Source organism: Choloepus didactylus, chromosome 12 (assembly GCF_015220235.1).
Source record: "Choloepus didactylus isolate mChoDid1 chromosome 12, mChoDid1.pri, whole genome shotgun sequence".
Lineage (NCBI taxonomy): Eukaryota > Metazoa > Chordata > Mammalia > Pilosa > Megalonychidae > Choloepus > Choloepus didactylus.
In genome coordinates this window covers 91,946,284-91,969,067 of record NC_051318.1, presented here as the reverse complement: position 1 = coordinate 91,969,067, position 22,784 = coordinate 91,946,284, and the positions used below count along the sequence as shown (strand labels likewise).

The 22,784-nt window shown below is 38.8% G+C and overlaps 1 long non-coding RNA gene across 1 annotated transcript; it reads left to right on the top strand.

Moving 5' to 3' along the window:
- The first annotated feature begins 12,521 nt into the window (after positions 1–12,521).
- On the top strand, positions 12,522–17,840 carry LOC119507328. Its single transcript, XR_005211204.1, has 3 exons — positions 12,522–12,641; positions 13,991–14,105; positions 17,672–17,840. It is a non-coding gene; the product is annotated as an uncharacterized LOC119507328 (long non-coding RNA).
- Positions 17,841–22,784: the final 4,944 nt, after the last annotated feature.

The following is a 22,784-nucleotide window of genomic DNA, read 5'->3' as shown; positions in this document are numbered from 1 at the left end:
TAAACAGGACTTGTACCAAAATATACAAAAGACAATCAACTATACAGGAAGAAAGAAATTACCCAGTTGAAAAATGGGTCAAGGACTGAACAGACATCTCACCAAGTGAGGTGTACAGCTGGAAAATAAACACATATAAAGATGCTCAATGGTATCTGACGTTACAGGAAATCAACCTAAAACAACAAGAGACACTACATACCCACTGGAATGGCTACATCCAAAACACAGACAAACCAATTGCTAGAGATGATGTGGAACCACAGGGACGTGTATTCATTGCTGGAGGGGATGCACAATGGCACAGCCATTTTGGGAAACATTTTGGCCTTTCTCACAAAGTCAAAGATATCTCAGCATGTGACTCATAAGCCACATTTGTAAAATATTTACTCCAACTGGAAGGGAAAATGTGGGGACCTACGTAACTCTGAAATAAGTGAAATCTGTAAGACTACTGGCAAAAGTAACTATAAATAAGCAATGAATGCAGGTAAAGTTCTTGGCAATGGGGGTTTTGGTTAACAACTGTGAAGCTACTGTACATGCACATTAGAATTGAACAATCTATTCAATAGAAAGGAGATACTGGGACATAACAATTGTGAAGCTACTATACATGCATATTAGAATTGAACAATCTATTCAATAGAAAGGAGATACTGGGACACAGGTTTCTCACTGTTGGAGTGGAAGGTTACAATAAAATCATGTAAGAAAGCTAGAGCTTTTACTTTGACATCCTCAACATGGTAATGCAAACAGCTTCTGAAAACTTCTCTGCAGAGAGTCAATGAAAAAACAGGATAATTCTAAATTATCTGAAACTTGGAAAGAGGATATAGACTGGAGAAATTCACTACAAATGCCAAATTGAAGACAGAAGAATATCAGTAGGACTTTTCCATCCAAGGCCAGTTGGTCCTTTCTCCTCACCCCCCACCCCATGCTTGGTCTCTGTGTAGGAAAGGCAAAGGAACAGCAGAACAGAACCCTCCTACCAGGGACCCATATTTTAAAATCTGACAGCAGAGAAATGTCTTCCCTGTCTGCTGAGTCTTCAAATAGAAATACTATAGAGATCAACATCAACCAACAAGAAGACATTAGGCAATTAGAAATACTATTTGAAGACCCAGCAGACAGGGAAGACATTTCAAGGCCCAGATCAGTGAGAGACAAAGAGACTGAGAAAACACAGAGACATGTCTCCAGCCCTGGGTCTGAAAGCCTTGCCCCCACCCTCGAGGGAAGCATCAGCCTGTGGCTATTTCCTTGCTCTGGAAACAGCTGGAGTGCTGGGTCAGTGCAGGAGCACCTTGCCACAGGTGGAGACCCACGTCCAGCCTGATTTTGGCTGGCAGAGTCAAGGCACAGGAATCCTGCAGTTTCAGCCTGTTCAGGTCACACACAACCAGTGCTTGCAGGCAAAGCAGCCTCTGAGGACAAATTCCTGAAAAGCATCATCTGCTGAACAGTCAAGAAAGTGCAAGGGAAAAAAACATTTTTTAAAAGATTTTTCAGACGCTTCGTTAGGAGCATAGGAGCTCATCTACACACCCTCTACAGAAACCCAGCCCTGCTTTGGCTCAGAAATAGGGGAAGACCTGACTGTTAAAGCAGGGCTCTGAAACAAACCTAGGTCTTGCAAGCCAGTGGAAAATAGAGCAACACTGGATTAGTGTTATCACACACAGTGAACTTGCTGGGGTGCCCAGTGACAACCTCCCACATCTGTGGAAGGCCACAGTGGGTGCCTGGTTTTAGGGGAAAGACTGGGGAGCAGAGGCAACCTGACAACTGGCCAAGGAGAGAAACAAAGAAGAGATAGAGATCAACATCAACCAACAAGAAAACATTAGGCAAAAGAAAGAAAACAAACTCCAGAATAAACCAATCAAGAAAATCAATGCCTACACAACAAACAATCACAAGCTACATCAGGAAATGGGAATATATGGCCCAAAGGAAGAAACTAATATCTCACCTGAGATATGAGACAGAATGTGACAAAAGAGATGGAGGATATAATGAAGACACTGGGGGATCATAAGGAAGAATTCATAAGCTAGAGAAACAGAAGGCAGAATACATGGGAATGAAAGGCACAATGGAAGAGATGAAAAACACAGTGGAGGCAGACAATAGCAGACTTTGTGAGGCAGATGAAAGGATCAGTGATCTTGAGGACAGGACATCTGAAATCCTGCACACAAAGGAAGATAGGAAAAAGAATGGAAAAATATCAGCAGGGTCTCAGGGAACTTAATGACAACATGAATCACACAAATATATATGTTATAGGTGTCCCAGAAGTAGAAGCAAAGGGAAAAGTGGCACAAAGGATAAAAGAGGAAATAAATGATGAAAATGTCCCAAATCTTGTGAAAGACATAAAACTATGGGTGCAAGCAGCACAGCTTACCCCAAACAGAACTGATCCAAATAGACCTACTCCAAGACAGTTACTTCTCAAATTTTCAAACATCAAAGACAAAGAGAATTCTGAAAGCAGCAAGAGAAGAGCAATCTGTCACAAACAACATGGATAACACTTAAGTGCAGATCTCTCAGCAGACAACACAGAGGTGAGAAGGCAGTGGTATGATATGTGTAAGATCCTGAAAGAGGAAAACTGACAACCAAGAATCCTATATCTGGCAAAATTGCCCTTCAGAAATGAGGGAGAGTTTAACATATTTACAGAAAAATGGACACTCAAGAGTTCATGAAGAGGAGACCTCCTCTACAGGAAATACTAAAGGGAGTGCCACAGGCAGATAAGAAAAGCAGGAGAGGGCAGTTTGTAGAAGACTGTAGAAATGAAGATATCAGGAGATGGAAAAAGGACAGAGATTGGGTGTTTGATGTTGAAGGAGTATAGAATGTTCTAGAGGACTGACTGTGTAGAACTAGAAATGGATTGCACAATACTGTGTGATGGTAGCACAATATTGTAAGTACACTGAAAAAAGGTGACTGAATACCATTGAAAGAAGAAGGTCAGGGTATGTGTGACACCACAGGGAAAGATAGAAGATAAACAGTGGGACTGTGTAACTTAGTGAAACCTAGAGTGGACAATGAGTGTGATTAAATATTCAAACATAAGAAAGTTTTTGCATGAGAGAGCCAGCAAGAAGGAAGGAAGTTTTGAGATATGCAATGAAGTGAATGGACCATGAGGACAGTAGGTTGAGTGAAATAAACCAGAAATGAAAACACAGACATTATAATGCCTCACTGATATTGATGAATAACAATGCGTGAACACTGAGAATTGAATCTTGGAGCATGGGCTATATGGGGAAGGCTTATATAAAGGTTCCTAGATTGCAATCTCTTACAGCACTCACATACATTCATGAGTTGTAACAGTTATTTCTAAATTTTGAGGTTCTAAGCTGTTTGTGTGTGACATGGTCAGTCCCTGGAGCTTCTGGTGTCTGTATGGTGCGTGGTATTCAGAGCCAGAGCTCAGCAGCCGTGAGTGTCGGCATTGCCCCATGAATCAACTGCTAAAAAAGGCTGAAAAAGGAGATCAGACTTGGGAGATATAAATGAAACTGACTTGGTTGAGATTGGGATAGATCAGACTAAAGGGTAGAGGCTGATATTAACTATGTCTTAAAACTTTGGCTTCTGTGTGGAACCAAAGAAAGACATGTTTCTATGGTGCAAAATCTATATTTTCTGTAGCATGCCATATAATTTAACTTCTACGGTCAGTTTACTCAAATACCATAATTACATGGAACCTGGACTAGGGAATGAGACCTTGTTGGTTTGTACAGGTTAGCATGAAGCCCAGATACAACCCAGGGTAATCTGGGCAGAGAATAAAAAGTTTCTGCAAAGCCCTCTTGAGGGACTAGGGAAAAACATGGATATAATCAACTTCCCCACCTGGGGAATTCCTGATATTCTTGCAAGCACTGGGGACTACCAGCTTAGTAGGCTGAGAGCTCAATCTTGGGTCTTGCCCTTGTGAAATTTTTTACTGTAAAGGAAAGGCTAAGCCTACTCATAATTGCACCTAAGCAACACTCCCAGAGGACCACTTTTGTTTCTCAGATGTTGCCTGCCTCTCTATGCCCTATGCCAACTTGGCCGGTAAACTCACTGCCCTCTCCTCTATCTGGGACATCGGTATAAATCTCCCTGGCAATGTTGGAAGTGATTGCTGGTGATAAGCCTGGACCCTGCATCACATGACTGAGAAAGCCTTTTGGACCAAAAGGTGGAAGAGAAATTAAACAAAATGAAGTTTCACTGGCTGAGAGATTTCAAATGGAGTCGACTGGTCATTCTGGAAGTAACTCTTATGAGTTATACATAGATATAACTTTTTAGTTTTTAGTTTATAGAATAGTTAGAAGGAAATATCTGAAACTGTTGAACTGCAATCCAGTATCCTTGATTCTCGAAGGGGAACATATAACAATATAGCTTATACGGTACAACTGCATGATAGTGAAAACCTTATGACTCACAGTCCCTTAACCCAGTGTGTGGAAAAATGAGTAGAAAAATGGTGACACAAAGTAAATCAATAATATGGGGGAGAAGGGTATGGGACATTCTGGGTGTTCTTTTTGCTTTTATTTTTATTTTTTGCAGTCATGAAAACGTTCAAAAATTGATTGTGGTGATGATTGCAAAAACTATATGATAATACTGTGACCAATTATTTTACACTTTAGATGATTGTATGGTGTGTAAATATATTTCAATTAAAAATTAAAAAAAAATAATAAAAGAAAGCTGGAGTGATCCATGTGGTAATGTATTATGGTTGGAGATGTGTTTAAATTCATGAAAGAGCAAAGATGCAAGGACACCCCTGGTGAACCCAACATCTAGGTTTTTTCAAAAAGCAATCTTATTGAGATATATTCAAATACTATAAAACTCATCCAAAGTGTACAAATCAATGGCTTTTAGTATAATCACAGAGCTGTGTATTCAACACCACAATTGACTTTAGAACATTTTCTATACTCCAAAAGAAAAACCACATGCCCCTTAGCAGTCACCTCTCAATCCTTCTATCCTTCCCCAGCCCTACATAGCCATTAATTTAATTCAGTTTCTATAGATTTATTTATATACAAAAAAATATTAAATATTACTAACTACAGCTCACAGTTTGCAATAGCTGTCTTTTCCCCATGAACCACCCTATTTTTACCTTGTACAGATGTACATTTGTTATAGTTCATGAAAGAACATTCTTCTACCTGTACTATTCACCAAAGGCATCATCCATCACAGAGTTCAACATTATACAGTCCCACATTTTATCCTCTAACTTTTCTTCTAGCAACATATACTAACTAAATCTATCCCTTTCTTCCACATTCACACACATAATTCAGTGCTCTTAATTATACTCACAGTATTTTCCTGCCATCTCCACTGGAAGTGGACACAGATCTAGGTTTATAATGCTCCTCTTCAATAAAAGGGGGGCAGTTCTCCCTCCAGAAAAGTTTAATTCTAGTTCTGATGTAGGAAGTATACAAGATAGTCCTAGACAATCTTCTAGAGCCAGAAAGTAAGGAATTAAGCAAGCAATGAAAACAAGACACACACATACACTCACACACACACATTCACAAGTAAGTTTAAAAGAGGAGCAAAGTAAGGAATTAAGCAAGCAATGAAAACGAGACACACACATACACTCACACACACACATTCACAAGTAAGTTTAAAAGAGGAGCTCACTGAAAGGCCTCCTGGTGGACAAAGTTTGAACAATTTTAGCAACAATATAAATCATGAGAAACTGCATTATAATCAAAAGTAAAATATTGATATGAAGCAACCAGACTAATTTAAAAGATTATATTGATGAACACATGGGGAAGAATAGAAATATCCTGCTTGAGTTTCCTAGACTTATTGAGCAGATTCCATGAAATGAGTTGGTTTAAACAATGGGAATTTATAAGCTTCTGGCTTTGATACTAAAAGAAAGTCCTCATGAAGGTTAAATCAAAGCTATGCTTTTTTCCCAGGGACCAGATGCCAACAATCCTTGGCTCCTCTGGCACATGACAAGGCACATGGAAGCATCTGCTGGTCTCACCCTTTTCTTCTGGCTTTTGATGATTTCAGCTTCTGGCTTCCATGGCTTTCTTTACCTCTATATTTTTTTTCATTCTGTTTATAAAGACTCCAGTAGGAGGATTCAGACCGATTGAGAATGAGGTGGTTCACAATGTAAATGAAGTAGCCTCATCAAAAGGAAATACTTGCAATAGGTCCACAATAGCAGGAATGGATTAAATTTAAGAATATGTTTTTCTTGGGTACATACAGCTTTGAACCACAACATCCAAACAATTTTCAACTTATTGATGTAGACAGAGCAAGGAGGTGGGATGCTAACTCCCCACTCCTTAAGGGTAGCTATCCGTGGTGACTGCCTTCCAAAAGCCACACACAAGTTGTCAGGGGAAAAGAGTAATTTTACATAGGAGAAACCTGATAAATAAAACCAAAGCCAGGTTATGAAGGTAAACGTCAGCAGTGATAAATCATCTTGAGGGTGTGAATCCTTCACACGGAGTGATGGAAAAGGCACTTCACTGTGATCTTCCTCACAAAACACATCACAGCATTAACATGACAAAAACATCAGGGAAAGCTCAAACGGAGGATATTCCATAACATTCCAGACCAGTCCTCCTGAATACTATCAAGGTCATCATAAACGAGGAAGTTTCAGAAACTCTCACGGTAAGCCTAAGCAGATGTGTGGACTAAATGCAAGGAGGAATCCTGGAATGGGATGTGGAATAGAAAAAGATAAAACTAAGGAAATCTGGAAAAAAACAGCCTGTAGACAATTACAATGCATCTATATGAGCTTATTAACTGTAACAAATGGAGCCCAATGAAGACAAAACAAGACAGAAAACTGGACCTTAGTTAAAAGATAAATCTCTGCACTGTCTGCAAAATTTTCTTGAAATCAAACTATCCCAAGGTAAAAATTTATTAAACAACATTGTTATATTTTTCCTAATGCATGACTTTTGTATAATCATTCCTCCTATTACTATTAACTCACTCTGTTAACTAGTCCTATTATCTTATAAATAGTATTCATAACAAAAAATCTAGGATAATATATATCATCCAATAAAAGTCTATTATACAAAATTTATGTCTAATATCAATATATATGTGTATAATTATTACTATACAAGTATATTATAACTGGGTCCTATTCATGTTCTACTTGTTCTACTGTGTCATTTGGAACTCTCTAAAAATCTCATCATTATAGACCAGGTACAAGATTTAGATATCCAGGAGTATATTTCACATCATTGTTCAACACACTCAAACAACTAGTTTGTTGGAAAAGTCCTAGTACGTAAGGGTGGGAGAGAGGATGCAATACGGAACTACCCATTCTGGAGCCTCTCATATGCCTGGATAGCCCAGGACACCACGTCACGCCAAAGGAGAGAATCCCCCCCAAGGAAGACATGATGGTAGGGGAAACAAGTGAGTCCAAAAAATACATGAAAATTTGAGACTTGGCCAGTTCCAGTGGATTTCACCTGAAATTTTATGACTGAGCTCCAGGTTCATAACTTGATACTTTTGCCCCTGCTTGCCTTGTATAAACACCAAGGAAAAGAGAACCTTCAGGGGAGGGAGACCCCTGCAACCTTTGTAGGCAGGATCATGCTTCCCAAGTGCAGAAGGAAACTCAAGTCATGAGACTAAGCACACCCAGGGATGAGGGCACAGGGGTCCCACTATGAAGCCCTAACATGCTCCTGTGCAGGGGAGGGGTGAGGGCACGGCACTGTCTAACCTCTAGGTTTGCTGTAGGCCAAGGTGGGGAACACAAAGGCCAGAGCTCCTGGGCTGCTCTCCCCTGGCTTCCATGGGCCATTTCCCCCTTCATTAATGCACAGTCTAATTGACACCACATTCCATTTCTATACAGGGAGGAACAAAGTTAGAGAGCCCTGTTTTAAAGAACCTTGCTGGCCCAGCCCTCCCCAGGCCCAAATGACAGTGTGCCCTGGTTGCCAGGAGCTTGTTTGTGTTGGAGACGGCACCCTCCACAGCATTCGAGAGAGTCAGTTGTGGCCAACAGGATACCAGCACTCAGAGGCAGAGCCGTGAAGGAGAGCGCCGGAGCCACGGGGGGCCTGCTGATGGCCACCAAAGGGTCTCTCCCAGTGACCCTCGAGCAGATTTTTGGTGCTCTGTGGTTGATGTCTAAATCCATGAGACAACTCTCAGGTGTCTTTGGGCTTCCTTAAGAGATCCTGAAATATACTACTATGCTGGCTTTTACAGTGTAAATTGCAGACATAATGTAAAGAAGCAAAAACTCTGAGTCAAAATTATTTCTGCCTGTGTTGAAGAACATCAGAAAAAACCGAGAGAAGACTGGACTGATGACACGTGCATACGAAGCCCCCGAGTCCTCTGCAGTGGAGGCTGGTGCTCTGACACACAGACTCTGTGTCTGGAAGCTCTCAATACAAATCTCAGCAGTCCTTCACTCGATGATTCAGGAGACCATGGGGACAACCTGGAAAAAGAATAGAAAAGCTGGACCCTAAATTTTCATCTCATGGAATGATGATGGCTTGCTTTCAAGAACAGTCTCAGCTACACCACAAGGCCGAAGACTTCCTCCAATCTCACAAGACTATTGTAAGAAATATTGTAACAGCATCACAGATGATTACAGAAAAACTTCAAAATGGAATAAAGGGAGAGGGGCAAGACAGGGGCATAGAGAGGAGTGGAATTTAGTCATTTCCCTGGAACAACTAATAAACAATCTGGAATTAGTGCTGGGGGACAACTGTGACTGTCTGCACTTTGTACACCAACCTGGACCGGGAGGAATGCCTGAGATCACAGCCCAAAATCTGTAAGTAAAAACTGCGACCTGTAAGTAAAAACTGTGACCTGAGCCTAGAGCCGCCTTGCCCTTACTATGTGGCAAACAGAGGAACGTGAACTAAAGTAATACACCTCATTAATAAAATGAAGTAAAAAGAAAACAAAATAAAAACACAACCATCTAAATTGATGCAGAAAACTAATTTGCAAAAATCTAGCAGTCTTCTTGTAAAAATACCAATACATCAATGCATAGTAGGGAATTAAACTGATAAAGATCATTTATGAAAAGGCCATAGCTAACATCATATTCAAGGTGAAGACAAGAATGTCCTCTGGCACCAATATCATTCAATGTTATAGCAGAAGTTGCAGCCTGAGTAGGCAAGAAAAAGAAACAAAAGAATACAAAGTGGAAATTGAAATGGTAGTTCAAAAATAAACCATACCTACAGCCCACCGGTTTGTGACAAGGGCACCAAATCCACTCAATGGTCTCTTCAACTTACAGTGTTGGGAAAACTGGAAGCTATATACAAAAGAATGAGAAGTGGATCCCTGTCTCTCACCATATATAAAAATTAACTCAAAATGGGTTAAATACCAAAATATAAGAAACAAAATGATAAAGTCTTTCAGAGATTTAATTATGCACATCTTAAAACATACAGTTAATTTTAATCCATTTCTGCAGTGAATCCATTTTAAAAGGACTTTTTTTTTTTTACATTTGTATTCCACAGGTTTTTTTTAAATTAAATTCACTTTTATTGTGATATATTCGCATATCATACCATCATCCATGGTGTGCAATCAACTGTTCACAGTAACATCATATAATTATGCATTCATCACCCCAATCTATTTTTTGAACATTTTCTTTACATCAGAAAAAATCACAGTAACAATAAAACATAAAAATAAAAAAGAACACCCAAATCATCCCCCCATCCCACCCTATTTTTCATTTAGTTTTTGTCCCCATTCTTCTACTCATCCATCCATACACTAGATAAAGGGAGTGTGAGTCACAAGGTTTTCACAATCACAGTCACCCCTCATAAGCTACATTTTTATACAATCATCTTCAGGAGTCCAGACTACTGGGTTGGAGTTTGATAGTTTGAGGTATTTACTTCTAGCTATTCCAATACATTAAAACCTAAAGATGTTATCTATATAGTGCATAAGAATGTCCACCAGAGTGACCTCTCGACTCCATTTGAAATCTCTCAGTAACTGAAACTTTATTTCGTTTCATTATGCAACACCCTTCTGGTCAAGAAGATACTCTCAATCCCACAATGCTGGGTCCACATTCATCCCTGGGAGTCATATCCTGCATTGCCACATAGCAGGGAAGGCAGTGAGTTCACCTTCCGAGGTGGCTTAGTCAGAGAGAGAGGGCCACATCTGAGCAACAGAGAGGGATTCAGGGAGAGGCTCTCAGGCACAAGTATAAACAAGTTTAGCCTCTCTTTTGCAGTAACCAGCTTCATAAGGGCAAGTCTCAAGATAGAGAGCTCAGCACATCAAACCACATTTGCGAGAAAAATCAGTCCAAGTGAGGAAGTCCAACACTTCTGCATTTTCCACCAGCTCCTCAGGGGGGGCCCTGCAAATATATTTTTACGCTCTGCCCTAATTACTTTGGGATGTGTCACGATTTCACTCTAACCTATACAGACCTACCACATCTCACTTTCTATTCAAAGTTCTAGGTAATTGTGGTTAAACAGGACTTTCTGAAGATATTTTTAGTTAAGACATGGCCAGCTGAATAAGTTTTGGTTGTAATTCAATTACTCCAACTCTTTTATAAGCAGAATGAAATTCAGACAAGAAACACCACAAAAAAAGCTGGAGATCAATGGGACCGACAGTAGAAAGCAGCATGTAGAATGCCAAGTGGCCAAACAGCCAAGGATGAAGGATCACTGGCACCCAGACCCAGAACACTGCAGTAATTGGGTAAATTGACCTTCTGATCATTCATGTGGGAATGCTGTCAGCCTCAAACGCATGAGCCAAGAAATTTGAGCCAATAAATTCCCATTGTTTAAGCCTGGCTGTTTCATGCTACTTGCTTTAGCAGCCAGGAAACCAAGGCAAACTCCCAGAGGGAAAACCTGCTAGGCAATGCTTCCTTAGCATTTACACCAAAGACAGGAACAAGAAAAAACAGATACACGGGACTTCATAAAAATTAAGTACTCTGATGCACAAAACGCTTTATGAATAAAGTGTAAAAAAATTACCAAATGGTAGAAAATATTTGGAAATCATGTTATTTTTAAGGTGGTTTAAAAACAGTAATTTTTTCCACCGTAAAAAAGAATGAGGTTTCATACATACAACAGCATGCAAGAAATTGAAGCCATCATCTTGAGTGAAACAAAACCCAGAAGGACACGTATTGTATGATTTCACTGATAAATAATCAGATATGCTAATTCATAGAGTCAAACTAAAATGTATACTTTCATGGTAAGGGTTCAGGGCAGGGAGTGTCTAATCGCTACAGGGTTCCTGTTTAGGGTGATGGAAAAGTTTTGCCAAGGGATTGTGGTACAAAATGATGAATACTGACACCACTGAATGCTACATTTGCAAGTACATAAAATGCAAAATTGGAGGTTGTATACGCTACAGAATGCAAGTTTTTAAAAACCATAGAAATGTACACCACCACTGTGTACCTACTCTAATGTAATCTGAGGACTGCTGATAGTCTGTAATAGTGTTTCAACAATTGTCACAAAAACTTCACACTGAAACAAAATGTGAATAAGGAAAACTGTGCTTATGGGGGAGTTCAGAGGCTCTCCATTTTCTGCGTGACTTTTCTATAAATCTACAGTTTTTACGAGGAAGAAGCAAACATTACTGCACCTTGCTGTTTCCGGCTTACTGGAAGAAGCTGGGCTCCAACAGAGCCGAAAGGAATTCACAGAAACAGTCCAGCGGCAACACAACGAAGCTTTATTTGAATTGCCGCAAGGACACCGAAAGGCTCCAGCCTTCCGGACCGCTCCCAGCGGGCTGCAGCTACACCCTAGTGTTTCACTCACGGAGACTCCTCCATGGCAGCAAAAAACGAAACTAAAAGGCAGTTAACCGCCGTAAATTGCTTTTGACCTTCCCTTGGTTACAGGGGGCGGGCTTAAACCCTTGCTGTTTTAGGATTGGCTGATGTTTTTGCGAATAAGGGGTTGCGCTCTGTGCTATCTTGACTGGTCCATCTGAGCCAATCCTGAGCCACCCTTGATGGACCAATCAAGATGTCCCAGAGGCAACCTTAATTTACATATCTACAAGCACCAATCAAAATGGCCCTCAAATGAACCAATCACAAATCGCAGTCGACAGTACATCCCTTATTTATGGTCGTGGAAAGTACAATCCCTTATTTGCATAAAAATCAGCCAATCCAAAAAACACCACAAGTTTAAGGTCTCCCCCCTAACCAGTAAAAAGCCAAGAGCGAGTTCCTTTGGGTTGCTGCGTTGCGGGTTCTGTGGCCGTGACGTGTTTCTGTCTGCGGAGAAGATTGCTTGCGCCATAGCTTTGAGTCGTGGAGTTGCTTGAGCTGTAGGCCGTCGGGAGCGGTCGGGAAGGCCGGAGCCTTTCGGTGCTGTTTGCGGCGTTTTGGATAGAGGCTCGTTATGTTGCTGCTGTGCCGTTTCGTCTGTGAATTCTTTTGAACTGCGGTGGGAGCTCAGCCTCGTCCAGTAGCCGGTAACAAAAAGGTACAGCAATGTTTTGGTTCTTTTTATTTAAAAAAGCTGTAGATTTACAGGAAAGCCATGCAGAAAATGGAGAGGTCCTGTGTACTCCTTCGTAAACGTGGTTTTCCTTCTTCACATTTTGTTTCAGTGTGAAGCTTTTGTTAAAATTGTTGAAACGACGTTATTATAACTGTTAACGGTTCTCCGTAGATTACCTTGGAATAGGTATGAGCCAATAAATGAATGTTTGGAAACGCTGGCATGGAACTTTTATGCTTATTCGGGAATTTTTTAATGTTATTTTATGTCATTTAGCTTTTCCTTTTACTTCCTTTGGCAGAATCTTACAGTAGGGCTCAGGGTTTTTAGCTTTGCAGATTACGTGACCCTATTGTAATTGTTTGTTTGCTTTACCTGTTGATTGATTTCATGGAGTCTTGTGGTTCTGCTTATGCAGCTAATTTACTTGCGTCACTTACTGATATTTACCACAAAGTAATAGATGATGAGTCCTTACAAAGATGGCCAGAGTTTACTAACCAAAGCCTTCATTATGTTCAAAAATCCTAAAACATGGTGTGTCAGTTTTACAGTTATGTGTAGGCACCCATGTGGGCCTAAACTGCAAAAAGTATAATTTGGTGATAGGTGTATTTATAATGTGATTGTAAAGGAAATGCTCTAAATTCGGTATTCACGATATTTTTATCATGAATTTTATAGCTTTGGTAATCATTGCAGAACACTGTGTGTTGAGTAGATGGGAAAATGGGAAGAAAACATTTATAAAGCTGAGTAATTACGGTGGCATTTTTAATAACATAGGAGATAATGGTAGTCATAAAGATAATGGTCATTTACTTTCTAAGAGCAGCAGCATTTCGAGAATTGCTTTTACTGTTGTGTATCTTTCTAAATCATGCTGTTGACTTAGTGGCATTTTCCAACAAAGGACACTGTAGAATGTTAATTTTTGATGGAATTTTAATAAAATGTCAGCTGGCCAGTTAAACAGATTTTTCACATTTTGTTTTCAAAATTAGTACAGTACTAAGATTTGGCATAAATTACAGGCTCCTTTACCACTTCTGGCAAGAACTCTGTAGATGGAAAACCCTAATCATACACCACCCAAAATTTAGCCAATTGACTTTTATTCCATAGAGCTAGTAACTTAAAACTTTTTGGTTCATAACTTGTAAGTGTTAAGTAGAGATGTTTTAAAATTAATAGTTTTTAAAAGGATGCTTTTTAGGATGGTCTTTGTGTCTACCAGAACTTTAAAAGTGTTATATAATATTTTAAAGTTTATAATAGAATTAATGATTTTTAAAAGGCAGCTAAATACATTACATTTGTTCTCTCTTCAGTACAGAAATAGTGGTTCATCTTCACTCAGCACCTCCCAACCAAGAACCTGGTCCATTCCAAAGAAGTAAGAATTCCTATATCAAACTCTCCTTCAAAGAACTTGGCCAGACTGAAGTAAGTTTCTTTATGAATCACATTGAACTTGGAAAAGCATGTGTGTTTTTTTTTGTTTGTTTGTTAATATGATGGACGACAATATTGCACGTTATACCAGGTTTCACTATATATATTTTTTAAATTAGAGACTTGTAGGTTTACAGAACAATCATGCATACAGTATGGGTTTCCCACATACCACCCTACCATAAACACCTGGCATTGGTATGTTCCATTTGTTAAAACTGATAATAGCACATTTTTATAATCGTACTATTAATTAAAGTGCATGGTTTAATTCTGGGTTCACTCTTTCTGTAGAGTAATTCCATAGAGCTTTTTGTATTTTTTTCCTGTTGCCAACTCTAACCTTTCCCCTTTTAATCATATTCATATATGAATGTTGTTAATTGTATTCACAGTGTTGTGCTACCATCCCCACTGTCCATCACCAAAGCATTTCCATCATTCCATAAAGGAACTCTTTACACTTTTAAAATATATTATTTTATTTTATTTTTTCTGTTAGTGAGACCATCCAGCTACCGTTTCCTCACAGTCGTTTTTATTTATTTGTTTATCTTAATGGAATTTTATCCATGTAATACAGAGTATACAAGCAGAGGCACATAGTATCAAGGTATAGTTGTGCATTCATTAACACAGTCAATTTCCAAATATTCATTACTCCAAAATGAAGAAAAAATATTAAAGAAAAAGAAATTAAGATCACTAAAACCACCACATACCCCCATCCTTCCTATTATTTATACATTTTTATCATTATTTTATTATTCATCAGCCATACACTGGTTAAGGGGAGTGTCAGTCAGCAGGTTTTCACTATCACATGGTCACATGATATAAGCTATATAGTTACCAATTACCATCTAGAATCAAGTCTTCTGGATTACTATTCAACAGATGCAGGTTATTTACTTCTAACTGTTTCAATACATTAGAAAGTAAAAATGAGTATCTATATAATGCATCTCAGAATATAGAAATAGCTAAAACTGAGGAATAGATGTCAGTGCTGAAAGAGCTTACAATTTAGGAACCTTTACAGTGAGCCTTATTGGACATTTTGTACTCCATAAACACCAGTTGCCCTATCTCTGCCCATTTTGTATCCCCTGAAAAGCTGTGCTCTCATATCTGATTCTCAGTGTTTGCTCATTATAATTAGTTGATGTTAGTGAGACCACACAATGTATGTCCTTTTGTTTCTGGCTTATTGCATTCAATATAATGCCTTCAGGGTTCATTCACATAGTTGCATGCCTCACCACTTCATTGTTTCTTGCAGCCACTCTGTTCCATCGTATGTACACACACCAGTTCACCCTTCCGTTCATCAGTTGATATATCCTTAGCCCACCTCCACCTATTCCAAACTGAATAATGTGCCATAAACACCAGTGTGAAAATGTCTGTTCATGTCCCTGCTTTGAGTTCTTCCAAGTGTATACCTAATAACAGGGTTGCAGGATCACCTGGCAGATATATATTTAGCCTTCTGTGAAACCACTTCATGGCCCTATAGAGGGGCTGCTAGTTCCCTACCACCAGCAAATAGGTCTCTCTCTCTCCTCACATCTTCTGTGACACTTGTGTTTTTGTTTATTTTTTTGAAGAATTTTAGTTACAGACCCACAGTCCATCCTAAGGGAAACATCAGTCTCTGCCAGTACAATCACATATTTATGTGTTTACCACCACAATCTATATGAGAACATTTCCATTTCTTCCACAAAGAAAGAAGAGGAAGAAAGGAAAAAAATGGAGGAAGAACAAGAATCCCACACCCCACCCCTATTGACATTTCACTTTGGTGTATTGCCTTTGTTACAATTAGTGAAGGAACATTACAGTGTTACTGTTAACTATGTACCATCATTTGTGTTAATTATATTTTTCCAAATACCATACTATTTTTAACACCTTGTAAGGTTGACATTCATTTGTTCTCCCTCACCTAATAAGTTTCTTCGTTTAATCACCATCACTGTCCACTCGAGGTTTTGCTAAATTATATCATCTCAGTTTTTATCCTCTATCTTTACTTCTGGTGTCCCATATGCCCCGAGCCTTCCTCTTTCAACCACATTCACACTGAAGTTTGTTGGTTATACTTTATGATATTGTGCTACCATCAGATAATATTGTAATATCCATTTCTGGATCTTTACAATCTTATTGGATATTCTGTGCTCCTTCAGGATCAAATTCCCAATCTCTGCCCTCTTTCTATCTCCTGATAACTTGTGTTTTTTTTTTTTTTTTGTTAGTCACAATTTAATTCTACACTTATGATCATACAAAATACCAGATAACATAGCCTTGAAATATATAAAGGAAAATACAAAGAAAATGTGACAGTCATAAATAGAAAAATATTTAGTCCAATCTAAAATTTTATTTTGTATCTTTCTACTATGAAAAATATCAAACATCTAAAAGTAGAAAAATAGTAACATGAATTTCTAGGTACCATTCTCCAAGCTTCAACAATTATCAACCCTGAGCCAGTATTTTTTTACCTGCACCCTGACTGAAATCCTCTCCCATAACTTTTGAAACAAGTCACAAAGATCATCTAATGTCTTTCATAAATCTTTTAGTATGCAACACTAAAAGACAAGGTCTTTTTATTAATTCAATTTTATTGAGATTTTTCACATACCATACAGTCCTCCAAAGTGTACATTCAGTTGTTCATGGTATCATTATATAGTGCATTTGTCACCATAATCAATTTTATTTTCAAATTTTAGATCATTTTCATTTATCCAGGAAAGAAATTAAAATAAAAATAAAGAAAACTCAAAATCTCCCATACTCCTAACCGCCCCCCTGCATTATTGACTCATGGTAGTGGTATAGTACCTTTGTTTCTTTTGATGAAAGAATGCTAAAATACTGCTAACTGTAGTACATACTTTGCAATATGTGTATTTCCCCCCTTATACCCCTCTATTATTAACTTCTGGTTATAATGCCTTACATTTTTTCTAGTTCATGAAAGAGATTTCTAAGATTGGTAATGTTAATGACAGACATTGTCCACCACAAGATTCACTGTTTTATACATTCCCGTATTTTAACCTCCAACTTTCCTTCTGGTGACACATGTGACTCTAAGCTTCCCCTTTCCACCACATTCACATACTATTCAGCATGTTAGTTACTCACATAATAGTGTGCTACCATCGCCTCTGTCCATTTCCAGACACTTAAATTCAACCTAGTTATAACGTTCTGCTCATAATAAGCAGCTGCTCATTGTTATTTAGCCTTGTTCTATATCTTGATAACCTATATTTCATGTCTGTGAGTTTACATATTATAATTAGTTCATATCAGTGAGACCATACCGTATTTTTTCCTGTTGTGTCTGACTTATTTCATTCAATATAGTGCCCTCAAGTTTTCTTCATCAACCCGTGTTTTATAAGATGGTTTTGTTCACCCACCATACATTCTGTCCTAAGTCAGCAATCGATGGTTCCCTGTGTCATCACACATTTATGCATTAACCACCATCACCACTATCTAAGGACATCTCCATTTCTTCCACAAAGGAGGAAGAGTCAAAGAAGGTAGAGAGACAAAAGCAAAAGAAGAAAGAAAAAAAATGACAGCTAAGAAGCAACAAGAGGAAAGATAGAATTAAACTAAAGTGCAATAAAAGATGCACCAATGCCAAGAGTCCCATACCCTTCCCTTATGTGCCCGTTAGAGGCATTTAGCTTGGATATATTACCTTTGTTACATTAAAGGAAGCATAATACAATGTTTCTGTTAACTGTAGTCTCCAGTTTGCATTGATTGTATTGTTTTCCCCAATAGCACCCTATTTTTAATTCTTTGCAAGCTTGACATTCATTTGTTCTCACTAATGTAAAAACCATTATTTGTACATTTTATCACAATTGTTCAGCACTCTAGGTTTCACTAAGTTATATTGGCCCATTCTTTATTTTCCCTCATTTCTTCTAGTGTCCCACATGCCCCCAACTTTCCTCTTTCAACCATACTCAGTCATCTTTGTTCAGTGTGCTTACATTGTTGTGCTATCATCACCCAAAATTGTGTTCCAAACCTCTCACTCCTGTCTTCCTGTCTGTCTGTAGTGCTCCCTTTATTATTTCCTGTAAAGCAGGCATTTGTTCCCAGTCTCTCATTGTCAGAGAATATCTTAAATTTTCCCTCATATTTGAAGGACAATTTTGACAGATACAGGATTCTTGGTTGGTAGTTATTCTCTTTCAGTATCTTAAACATATCACACCACTTTCTTCTTGCCTCCATGGTTTTTGCTGAGAAATCCACACATAGTTATCAGACTTCCCTTGTATGTGATGCTCTTGCTGCTATCAGGATTCTCTGTCTTTGACATTTGATGATCTGATTATTAAGTGTCTTCTCATTGGTCTGTTTAGATCTATTCTCTTTGGGATATGCTATGCTTTTTGGATATGTGATTTTATGTCTTTCATAAGAGATGGGAAATTTTCATTAAGTATTTCCTCTATTTTGCTTCTGCCTCTTTTTCTTTCTCGTCTCCTTCTGGGACACCCATGGCACGTACATTCATGTGCTTCATGTTGTCATTCATTTACCTGATATGTGGCTCATATTTTTCCTTTCTTTTCCATATCTGTTCTTTTGTGGGGGGGATTTCAGGTGTCTTATTCTGCAGTTCCTGAATGTTTTCTTCTGCCTCTTGAAATTTGCTGTTGTATGTCTCCATTGCGTTTTTCATCTCTTATGTTGTGCATTTCATTTCCACAGAGTCTGCCTGGTGTTTTTTCAAACTTTCGATTTCTAACTTATGTTTGCCCAGTGTTTTCTTTATATCCTTCGTCTCTTTTGCCGTGTCTTCCCTAAACTTGTTGACTTGCTCTTTGAATTGATTTAGCATATTTATTTGAAAATGTTTGTTTCATTAAAGTGAAACAGTATGTCATCTGTATCTCAATTGAGGTGTAGGTTTGTTCTTTTGACTGGGTCATATCTTTTTTTTCCTAGTGTGATTTGCAGTTTTCTTTTACATAGGCATCTGGTTTCCTTGGTTACCCCAATCAGAATTTCCCAGACCAGATGGGTTCAGGTCTCACAATGGGACTATATTCAGTGTCAGGTTTCCCTGAAGCTGTATCTTAAAACATTGACAAACTTTCCTGTGTGGCCTCTAGCCACTGTGCTTTTCCTAACTTGCCCAGGTGGCGCCTGTCAGCCTGTAGCTCCCCACTGATGTAAAGAGGTGTGGTCCCTTTAATTCTCAGCTTAAGTTGTTTGAGTTTTGACTGTTTTCCCCCAGACCCTGGGGTCTGAGTTCTGAAGGGCAGGTAGGAACTAGAGCTGGGCCCCACCGTCCTTCCCTTAGTGAAGATACACCACCCTAGGGAGTTACCTTCTGTAGGTAAGCTACTCCTTTGTCTTTGTGACTCTGTGAAGTCCACCTGTGTCTGGGTCAGAGTTCTGTGAACTGAAAATGGCTGAGGCTTTCTCCACTGAGCCTTTCAGGTTGAGAGAGACAAAAAGGGAAAGAAAGCCCTTTTTGAGATCCAGTCCACGGTTCCCAACTTTTGCCTGTCGGCCAGAGGAAGCACCCAGTCTTCTGGGCTCCTTTCCGAGCACACAGGCGTTTCCTGGTTCTCTTAAGTTCAGTCATCTCTGAAAGCCTCTGTATTTTTTTTTTTTCTGTTAGCCCCACCTTCTCTCCACTGGGAGGAACTTCGAGTAATTCACTGCTTCTTAGTGGTTTTTCTGTTTGTAGCTTGCCTTCAGCAAGTCCACATTTGTTACTTAAAAACCCCAGTTGGAATTAGTTGAGTTATACTTCCTTGCTCTGGGACTGCTGCTTTCTCCCACAGTCAGGGTCTTGCAGCTCAGCCTGCCATGAGGGGAAGGGGCTCCCGGTCACAGTTTGGCAGTTTGTACTTAAAAGCTTTTATGCTGCAGTCTCAGCCATTAGCACACCCATTCCAGGTTGGTGTATGATGTGTGGGCAGTCACGACTGTCCCCAGCAGGTGTTTCAGATTATTTACTAGTTGTTTCCTGGTTTTTTTTATCAGTTTCTTCAGGAGACTAACTAAATTCCACAGCTCTCTATGCTGCCATCTTGCCCAACATGTGTTGCTAACTTCAAGTGTCTGACTTTGCTCATTATACTTAGTTCATATTAGTGAGATCATACAATATTTGTTCCTTTGTTTCTGGATAATTTTGCTCACATAATGTCCTCAGTGTTCATCACATTGTGCTTGCATCATGGCTTATTTCTTTTCTTCCACCTGTGTAATATTCTATCCTAAGACTATACCACATTGTTTATACACTCTTTTTCATCAAGAAACAGTGCTGAATTTTGTCAAGTGTCTTTTCTGCTTCAATTGAGATCATGTGACTTTTCCCCTTTGATTTATTGATGTGTATTAATTGAATTTTTTGTGTTGAACCACCCTTTTTACCTGCAATAAAACCCACTTGGTCATGGTGTTTAATTCTTTTAATCTGCTGCTAGGTTCCATTTGCAAGAATTTTCTGAGGAATTTTGCATCTGTATTCATCAAAATGATTTGTCGGTAATTTTCTTTTCTTGTAGTATTTTTGTCTGGCTTAGGTATTAGTGTGATGGCCTCAGAGAATGAATCAGGTAGCTTACACTCTTCAATTTTTATGAAGAGTTTTAGAAAGATTGGTACTAATGCTTTCTTTTTTTATTTATTAAGATTTATTCACACACCAAGCAATCATCCAAAATATATAATCAATTGATCACATTACCATCATATAGTTGTTCATTGGTCACCCTATTTTTTTTTTAACATTTTCCTTGTACCAGAAAAAATGATAAGATGAAAAAACAATAGTGAAAGAAGAGACACCCAAATCGTCCCACCCCTCGCACCCCTATTCTTCATTTAGTTTTTTTTTGCCCCATTTTCTGCCCAAGCCATCCATACACTGGACAGACGGAGTGCAATACACAAGGTTTTCATAACCACACTGTCACCCTTTGTAAGCTACATTATCACACTGTCGTCTTCAAGAATTTAGGCCACTGGATTGGAGTTTGATAGTTTCAGGTATTTGCTTCTAGCTATTACAATACATTAAAAGGTACAAAGTGGATATCTATATAATGAATAAGAATGCCCACCGGAGTGACTCTTGACTGCATTTTGAAATCTCTCAACCACTGAAGCTTTATTATCATTCATTTTGCATCCCCCCTTTTGGTCAGATGTTCCCAGTGGACATGATGCCGGGTTCCGGATGCATCCCCGGGAGTGATATACTGCATTGCCAGGGAGATGTATCCTTCTGGGAGTTAGGTCCCACGTAGGGGGGAGGGCAGTGAGATCACCTTCCCAGGTGGCCTAGTTAGAGAGAGAGCCACATCTGAGCACCAAAGAGGGATTCAGGGAGAGACTCTCAGGCACAATTATCAGCAGGCCTAGCTTCTCCTTTGCAGTAACAGGCTTCTTAAAGACAAGTCCCATGATAGAGGGTTTGGCACATCAACCCTCCACTCCTCAGTGTTTGTGAGAACATCAGCAACCATCCAGGTTAGGAAGCCCAAAACCTCTGCATTTTCCCCCAGCTTCTCAAGGGGCCTCTGCATATTTTTTTTCATTTTTTTTTTTAAAACTTAACTTTGTGGAAAAAAAAACAAAAACAGACAATAAAAAATCATTTCAAACAAAACCAAAACAAAAGAATAAGAAAAAGAAAAAACATATTTTCTAGAAAAACTACATTATTTCCAACATGTTCCTGTTCTACCCCAAGAAAATATGCAGGCTATAACCCAGGAAAGGAATAAGGAAAACAGATAGCCTAAGATAAGTACATTTCTGTGAACTTGTTCCTACCATACCCACCAGAAATTAACAAACCACAGTCATTCCTGAGCATTCTCAGAACATTAAATTTTCCTTCAATAACTTACCTGTTCTTATTAGTTTATCATTCCCCCTTCACTAATTGCTATCTATCACTAGGTTCCCTACAATCTGCACTATAAACTATTTACTTTTCATTTTTCAGTGTTCACATTAGTGGTAACCTATAGTATTTCTCTTTTTGTGCCTGCTTTATTTCACTCAGCATTAGGTCTTCAAGGTTCATCCATGTTGTCATCTGTTTCTTGGCATTGTTCCTTCTTACTGCTGCATACTATTCCGTTGTGTGAATATACCACATTTTATGTATCCACTCATCTGTTGAAGGACATTTGGATTGTTTCCATCTCTTGGCAATTGTGAAATTGCTATGAACATTGGCGTGCAGATATCTGTTGATGTCACTGCTTTCGGGTCTTCTGGGTGTATATCAAGAAGTGTGATTGTTACATCGAAGGGTAACTCTATATCCATTTTTCTAAGGAAACGCCAGACTGTCTTCCAGAGTGGTTGCACAATTATAGAGCCCCATCAACAATGAATAAGAGTTCCAGTTTCTCCACATTCTCTCTAGCATTTGTAGTTACCTGTTTGTTTAATGGAAGCCATTCTAATTGGTGTGAAATTGTATCTCATTGTGGTCTTAATTTGCATCTCCCTAATAGCTAGTGAAGTTGAATATTTTTCATGTGTTTTTTAGCCATTTGTGTTTCCTCTGCAGAGAACTGTCTTTTCATGTCTTTTGCCCATTTTGTAATTGGGCTGTCTCTAGTCTGTACT